Below are 6,624 nucleotides of genomic sequence, written 5' to 3'. Positions count from 1 at the left end.
TATGACTTCCATTCCAGTGTCTTTTGAATTCCAACACAGGCACACCTCATTCTACTGAATTAGGTACTGATTAGGTGATCACCTGAACCAAATCTTATTTAACGAGGAAAAGTATAAAAACCACTGCTGTGGTCATAACTATCCTCTTGCAATAGGACCAGCTGGATGGCAAAAACAGTGCTAATTGTACCTCAAAAGTAATATTAATCAAAAAATAACTGCCAAAAGAGTTGAAAAGGAACGTTGTGAGTGAGGAAAAGAAGGGTTCAATTCTGGCTTTACTGGCAAAGGGATACAGTGAGCGTCAGGTTGCTTCCATCCTTAAAATGTCAAAGACTGCGGTTCATAAGAACAAGGTCAAGCAGCAGACATTGGGGACAACAAAGCTACAGACCGGCAGAGGGCGAAAACGACACTACTGACCGGGATGACCGCCAACTCATTCGAATGTCACTCAACAACCGTAGGATGACATCAAGTGACCTACAAAAAGAATGCAAACGGCAGCTGGGGTGAAGGGCACAGCGAGGACGGCTCGAAACAGGCTCTTAGGGGCAGGGCTGAAGTCGTGCAAAGCTAGAAAAAAGCCCTTCATCAATGAGAAGCAAAGAAGAGCCAGACTGAGGTTTGCAAAAGACCATAAGGATTGGACCGTAGAGGACTGGAGTAAGGTAATCTTCTCTGATGAGTCCAATCTTCAACTTTGCCCAACACCTGGTCGTCTAATGGTTAGACGGAGACCTGGAGAGGCCTACAAGCCACAGTGTATCGCACCCACTGTGAAATTTGGTGGAGGATCAGTGATGATCTGGGGGTGCTTCAGCAAGGCTGGAATCGGGCAGATTTGAACGCATGAATCAAGCCATGTACAAGGTTGTCCTGGAAGAAAACTTGCTTCCTTTTGCTCTGACGTTGTTCCCCAACTCTGAGGATTGTTTTTTTCAGCAGGACAATGCGCCATGCCACACAGCCAGGTCAATCAAGGTGTGGATGGAGGACCACCAGATCAAGACCCTGTTATGGCCAGCCTAATCTCCAGACCTGAACCCCATTTGAAGACTTCTGGAATGTGATCAAGAGGAAGATGGTCACAAGCCATCAAACAAAGCCGAGCTGCTTTTTTGCGCCAGGAGTGGCATAAAGTCACCCAACATCAATGTGAAAGACTGGTGGAGAGCATGCCAAGACGCATGAAAGCTGTGATTTGAAAATCAGGGTTATTCCACCAAATATTGATTTCTGAACTCTTCCTAAGTTAAAACATTAGTATTGTGTTGTTTAAAAAATGAACATGAACTTATTTTCTTTGCATTATCCGAGGTCTGACAACACTGCATAATTTTTGTTATTTTGACCAGTTGTCATTTTCTGCAAATAAATGCTCTAATTGACAATAATTTTTTTGGGGAGAAATGTTGTCAGTTTATAGAATAAAACTAAAATGTTAGTATTACCCAAACACATACCTATAAATAGTAAAACCAGAGAAACTGATAATTTGCAGTGGTCTCTTAATTTTTTTCAGAGCTATCTATATATCTCTATATATATAATAAATCATGAATCTACACACAATACCCCATATTGACAAAGCAAAAACAGGTTTTTAGAATTTCTTGCAAATGTATTGCAAATACCTTATTTACATAAGTATTCAGACCCCTTGCTATGAGACTTGAAATTGAGCTCCAGTGCATCCTGTTTCCATTGATCAGCCTTGATGTTTCTACAACTGGATTGGAGTCCACCTGTGGTAAATTCAATTGATTGGACATGCTTTGGAAAGGCACACTTCTGTCTATATAAGGTCCCACAGTTGACAGTGCATGTCAGAGCAAAAACCAAGCCATGAGGTCGAAGGAATTGTCCGTAGAGCTCCGAGACAGGATTTTGTTGATGCACACGTCTGAGGAAGGGTACCAAAAAATGTCTGCAGTATTGAAGGTCCCCAAGAACACAGTGGCCTCCATCATTCTTAAATGGAAGAAGTTTGGAACCACCAAGACTTTCTAGAGCTGGCCGCCCGGCCAAACTGAGCAATCGGGGGAGAAGGGCCTTGGTCAGGGAGGTGACCAAGAATCCTATGGTCACTCTGAATGAGCTCCAGAGTTCCTCTGTGGAGATGGGAGAACCTTCCAGAAGGACAACCATCTATGCAGCACTCCACCAATCAGGCCTTTATGGTAGAGTGGCCAGACGGAAGCCACTCCTCAATAAAGGGCACATGACAGCCCGCTTGGAGTTTGCCAAAACGCACCTAAAAAACTCTCAGACCATGAGAAACAAGATTGAACTCTTTGGCCTGAATGCCAAGCGTCACGTCTGGAGGAAACCTGGCACCATCTCTACGGTGAAGCATGGTGGTGGCAGCATCATGCTGTGGGGATGTTTTTCAGCGGCAGAGACTGGGAAACTAGTCAGGTTCGAGGAAAAAATGAACGGAGCAAAGCACAGAGTGATCCTTGATGAAAACCTGCTCCAGAGCGCTCAGGATCTCAGACTGGAGAGAAGGTTCACCTTCCAACAGGACAACGACCCTAAGCACACCGCCAAGACAACGCAGGAGTTGCTTCGGGACAAGTCTCAATGACCTTGAGTGGCCCAGCCAGAGCCCGGACTTGAACCTGATCAAACATCTCTGGAGAGACCAGAAAATAGCTGTGCAGCGACACTCACCATCCAACCTGACAGCGCTTGAAAGAATCTGCAGAGAAGAATGGAAGAAACTCCCCAAATACAGGTGTGACAAGCTTTTAGCATCATACCCCAGAAGACTCGCGGCCGTAATCGCTGCTAAAGGTGCTTCAACAAAGTACTGAATAAAGGGTCTGAATACTTATGTAAATGTCATATTTCAGTTTTTAATTTCTAATACATTTGCAATTTCTAAAAAACAGTTTTTGCTTTGTCATGTGGTATTGTGTGTAGATTGAGTAAAAACAAAAATGTAATACATTTTAGAATAAGGCTGTAACATAATAAAATGTGGAAAATGTCAAGGGGTCTGAATACTTTCCGAATGCACTGTAAGTATTCACACCCTGAGTCAATTCATGTTAGAATCACCTTTGGCAGCGATTACAGCTGTGAGTCTTTCTGGGTAAGTCTCTGAGAGCTTTGCGCACCTGGATTGTAAAAATGTTGTCCATTCTTTTCAACATTCTTCAAGCTCAAATTGGTTGTTGATCATTGCTAGTCAACCATTTTCAAGTCTTGCCATAGATTTTCAAGCAGCTTTAAGTCAAAACTGTAACTCGACCACTCAGGAATATTCACTGTCATCTTGGTAAGCAACTCCAGTGTATATTTGGCCTTGAGTTTTAGGTTATTGTCCTGCTGAAAGGTACATTTGTCTGGTGGAAAGCAGACTAAACCAGGTTTTTGTCTAGGATTTTGCCTGTGCTTAGCTCCATTTCGTAAATTTTTTATCCTGAGAAACTCCCCAGTCTTTAACGATTACAAGCATACCCATAACATGATGCAGCCACCACTATGCTTGAAAATATGGAGAGTGGTACTCAGTGATGTGTTGTATTGGATTTGCCCCAAACATAACACTTTGTATTAAGGACAAAAAGTTAATTGCTTTGCCAAATTTTTTGCAGTATTTCTTTAGTGCCTTGTTACAAACAGGATGCATGTTTTGAAATATTTTTTTATTCCTTACAGGCTTCCTTCTTTTCACTCTGTCAATTAGTTTAGTATTGTGGAGTAACTACAATGTTGTTGATCGATCCTCAGTTTCCTATCACAGCCATCAAACTCTGGAACTGTTTTAAAGTCACCATTGGCCACATGGTGAAATCCCTGAGTGGTTTCCTTCCTCTCCGGAAACTGAGTTAGGAAGGACGCCTGTATCTTTGTAGTGACTGGATGTATTGATACGCCATCCAAAGTGTAATTAATAACTTCCCCATGCTCAAAAGGATATTTAATGTCTTTATTTTAAAAAAAATACCCATCTACCAATAGGTTCCCATCTTTGCAAGGCATTGAAAAACCTCCCTGGTCTTTGGTTGAATCTGTGTTTAAAATTCACTGCTCGACTGAGGGACTTTACAGATAATTGTATGTGTTGGGTACAGAGCTGCGGTAGTAAAAAAAATCATGTTGTTAAGCAAACTTTTACTCCTGAAAGTATTTAGGCCTGACATAACAAAGGAGTTGAATACTTACTGACTCAAGACATTTCAGATGTTCATTTTTCATTAATTTGTAAACATTTCTAAAACCATAATTCCACTTTGACATTGGGGTATTGTGTGTAGGCCAGTGACCAAAAATCCCAATAATTTAAAATTCAGGCTGTAACACAACAAAATGTGGAAAAAGTCAAGGGGTGGGAATACTTTCGGAAGGCACTGTAGTTCCTAGGTCAGTTCTTCAAGAGGAAGAATGAGCTAAAAGCTTGGCTAGGCACCGCAAGAGAGCAGCTCAAATTTGTTCTGTTCCTCCAGTTCGATAACACAAAGCATGTCCGTCTGCTTCAGTGTTTCTCATTCTCAGCCCAGTGTAGTGTGTCACCGGCAGCGTCTTCATGGCCACTGAACCTTCAACTGAGGTGCAGCGGGTTCACTTGGAAACTGCCTTGAACTCTCCAGAGAGGGGGAGGGGGGTGAAACTGAGTCACCCTCAGTTTGTTCCCCTATTGGCCCATAAGAAGATGTGTAGTTAGTCAGTTGTGTTTTGCCTCTTAGTCACCCAATATCACCTGGGACTGTAAACCTGATTCCATTTAACATTTACATTTAGGTCATTTAGCAGACGCTCTTATCCAGAGCAACTTACAAATTGGATTTACCAGAATGGAAAGGACTGAGGGTAGAAAGCCAGGTCAAGTGTAATTTAGGTGCTAGGGGCAATGTCAGGCCATAGGTCACGTATGGCTATTGTACATGGTTATACACTGAGTGTACAAAACATTAACAAACACTCCCTAACTCAATATTAGAAAGGTGTTCCTAATGTTTGGTATACTCCGTGTATAACAGGTCACTAAAATTACAAGTGTTCAGTTAGCAGGAAATTGAAAAAATAAGAGGAGGAGCTTTTGTAACTGTTGGGGAGAGAGTGTCACTATAATGAACCAGGCTTATTGGAGAGCTTGTGAGCATTTGGGGGACAGGCAGCACTGACACAAATCCACAAAAGCTAGCCAACACCTACTGGCCACAGTCTATCGCTCATGTTGTGTGAAACCAGGTCACTCTGTCTTTCGCCCATGAGCACACAGGTCCAGATCATACAGCTCAGCTTAGTCAGTCTTCTGGGGCAAAAAAAATGGTGACTAACCCCTCTATGGAATGTGACCCTTAAGTGGTGGCCTGGGTAGAGAGCAGGTGACTAGCAACTGAGGGGGCCTTTCAAAATGGCTGCCATCTTCTTGTACAGTACAATGACTTGGATTCCTGTGATTACATAAAAACAAACGAGAAAGAATGTAAAAACATTTTCTTTTTATTTCAGAGCTCATGCAATACAAGCCTTTTAAACAACCTCCACTACAATGGAGTGTGATGTGATTCTTGCATACGAACCTCAATTTACTTCTCCAATGTTGCAAGCTGTGATTATACAATGATAAAATATTTTTTGATTGTTTGATATATTCTTTGTTTAAATTTAAACAATGGTTTTAAAGTATTTTACAATGATGGGAGATTATGGATGGTATGGTCCATTGGCATGTTGTACTCATGATTTTCTTGGTTTATGCATGAGAGCATTGCTTTGTACACACGAGGCAGAGAACAATTTCAGTTGTTCAGAAAACTTCTCAATTAGCAACAACTGTTAACACTAGTATATAAAAACATTTAAAAGTTGTTAAAAAAGGCATCCAACATTTAAAGACAATGACAACAATCTGACAATGTCATATACAAATGATTTTACATCCAGTACAGTATGTATTGATTGACGGCTGTTGTTACTTGTATGAAAAATATATATGGCCTTGTATGAAGTATTCCTGAATAAATGTTCAGAACAAATGCTTTGTTCTGAAGAATGTGCTTACTTTACATTTGGGGGGTAATCCATGCCAAACATTAACATTGTGCTCAGTTGCTGGCATTTCTCTATAGAACACCAGCTGCAGTTCCACAAACCTGCATACCTGTCTGACTCCACATCAGCCTACAGGAGTCTTTAGTACAACCGCCAGGGGCTGAAGAAAGGCCTCACTGTTCTCTTCAAGTGCCGTGGCTATTCTCTCCAACCATAATATTTTCAGTACCAAATCACCTCCGTGGCATAGGTCAGCCATGGTTTTCATGAGCAGAGGTAAAAACCGTGAAGTCTGTTGCGTATTACAGCGAGTTGAAGCATGTTTTAAAAATAAAGCTTCTGCAAACCTTCACAGTGGTGATGGAGAGCTCCAAGAGCTACAAACCTACCGTTTTGCCTGGCTACAGCACCGTTGGTGTAATGGCAGTTAGTGGCCAGCTAAGACAACCTGAAGATGCTGACTTTCTACTTCGGCAAAGGAACACTGGTGGGGAGGTCTGCTGGACTTAGGGGGGGGGAGAGGAAAATCTGAGGTAAACTTGATTTTGAAAGTCACCCACAGGAAAAAGTGTGGTATGGTTTTCCATGCTCACACCTGGTGTCTGGGTTTAGGAT

This window comes from Coregonus lavaretus, assembly GCF_964263955.1.
Source record: "Coregonus lavaretus genome assembly, chromosome: 16".
Lineage (NCBI taxonomy): Eukaryota > Metazoa > Chordata > Actinopteri > Salmoniformes > Salmonidae > Coregonus > Coregonus lavaretus.
The sequence above is the reverse complement of the archived record's forward strand: the minus strand, read 5'-3'. Positions refer to the sequence as shown.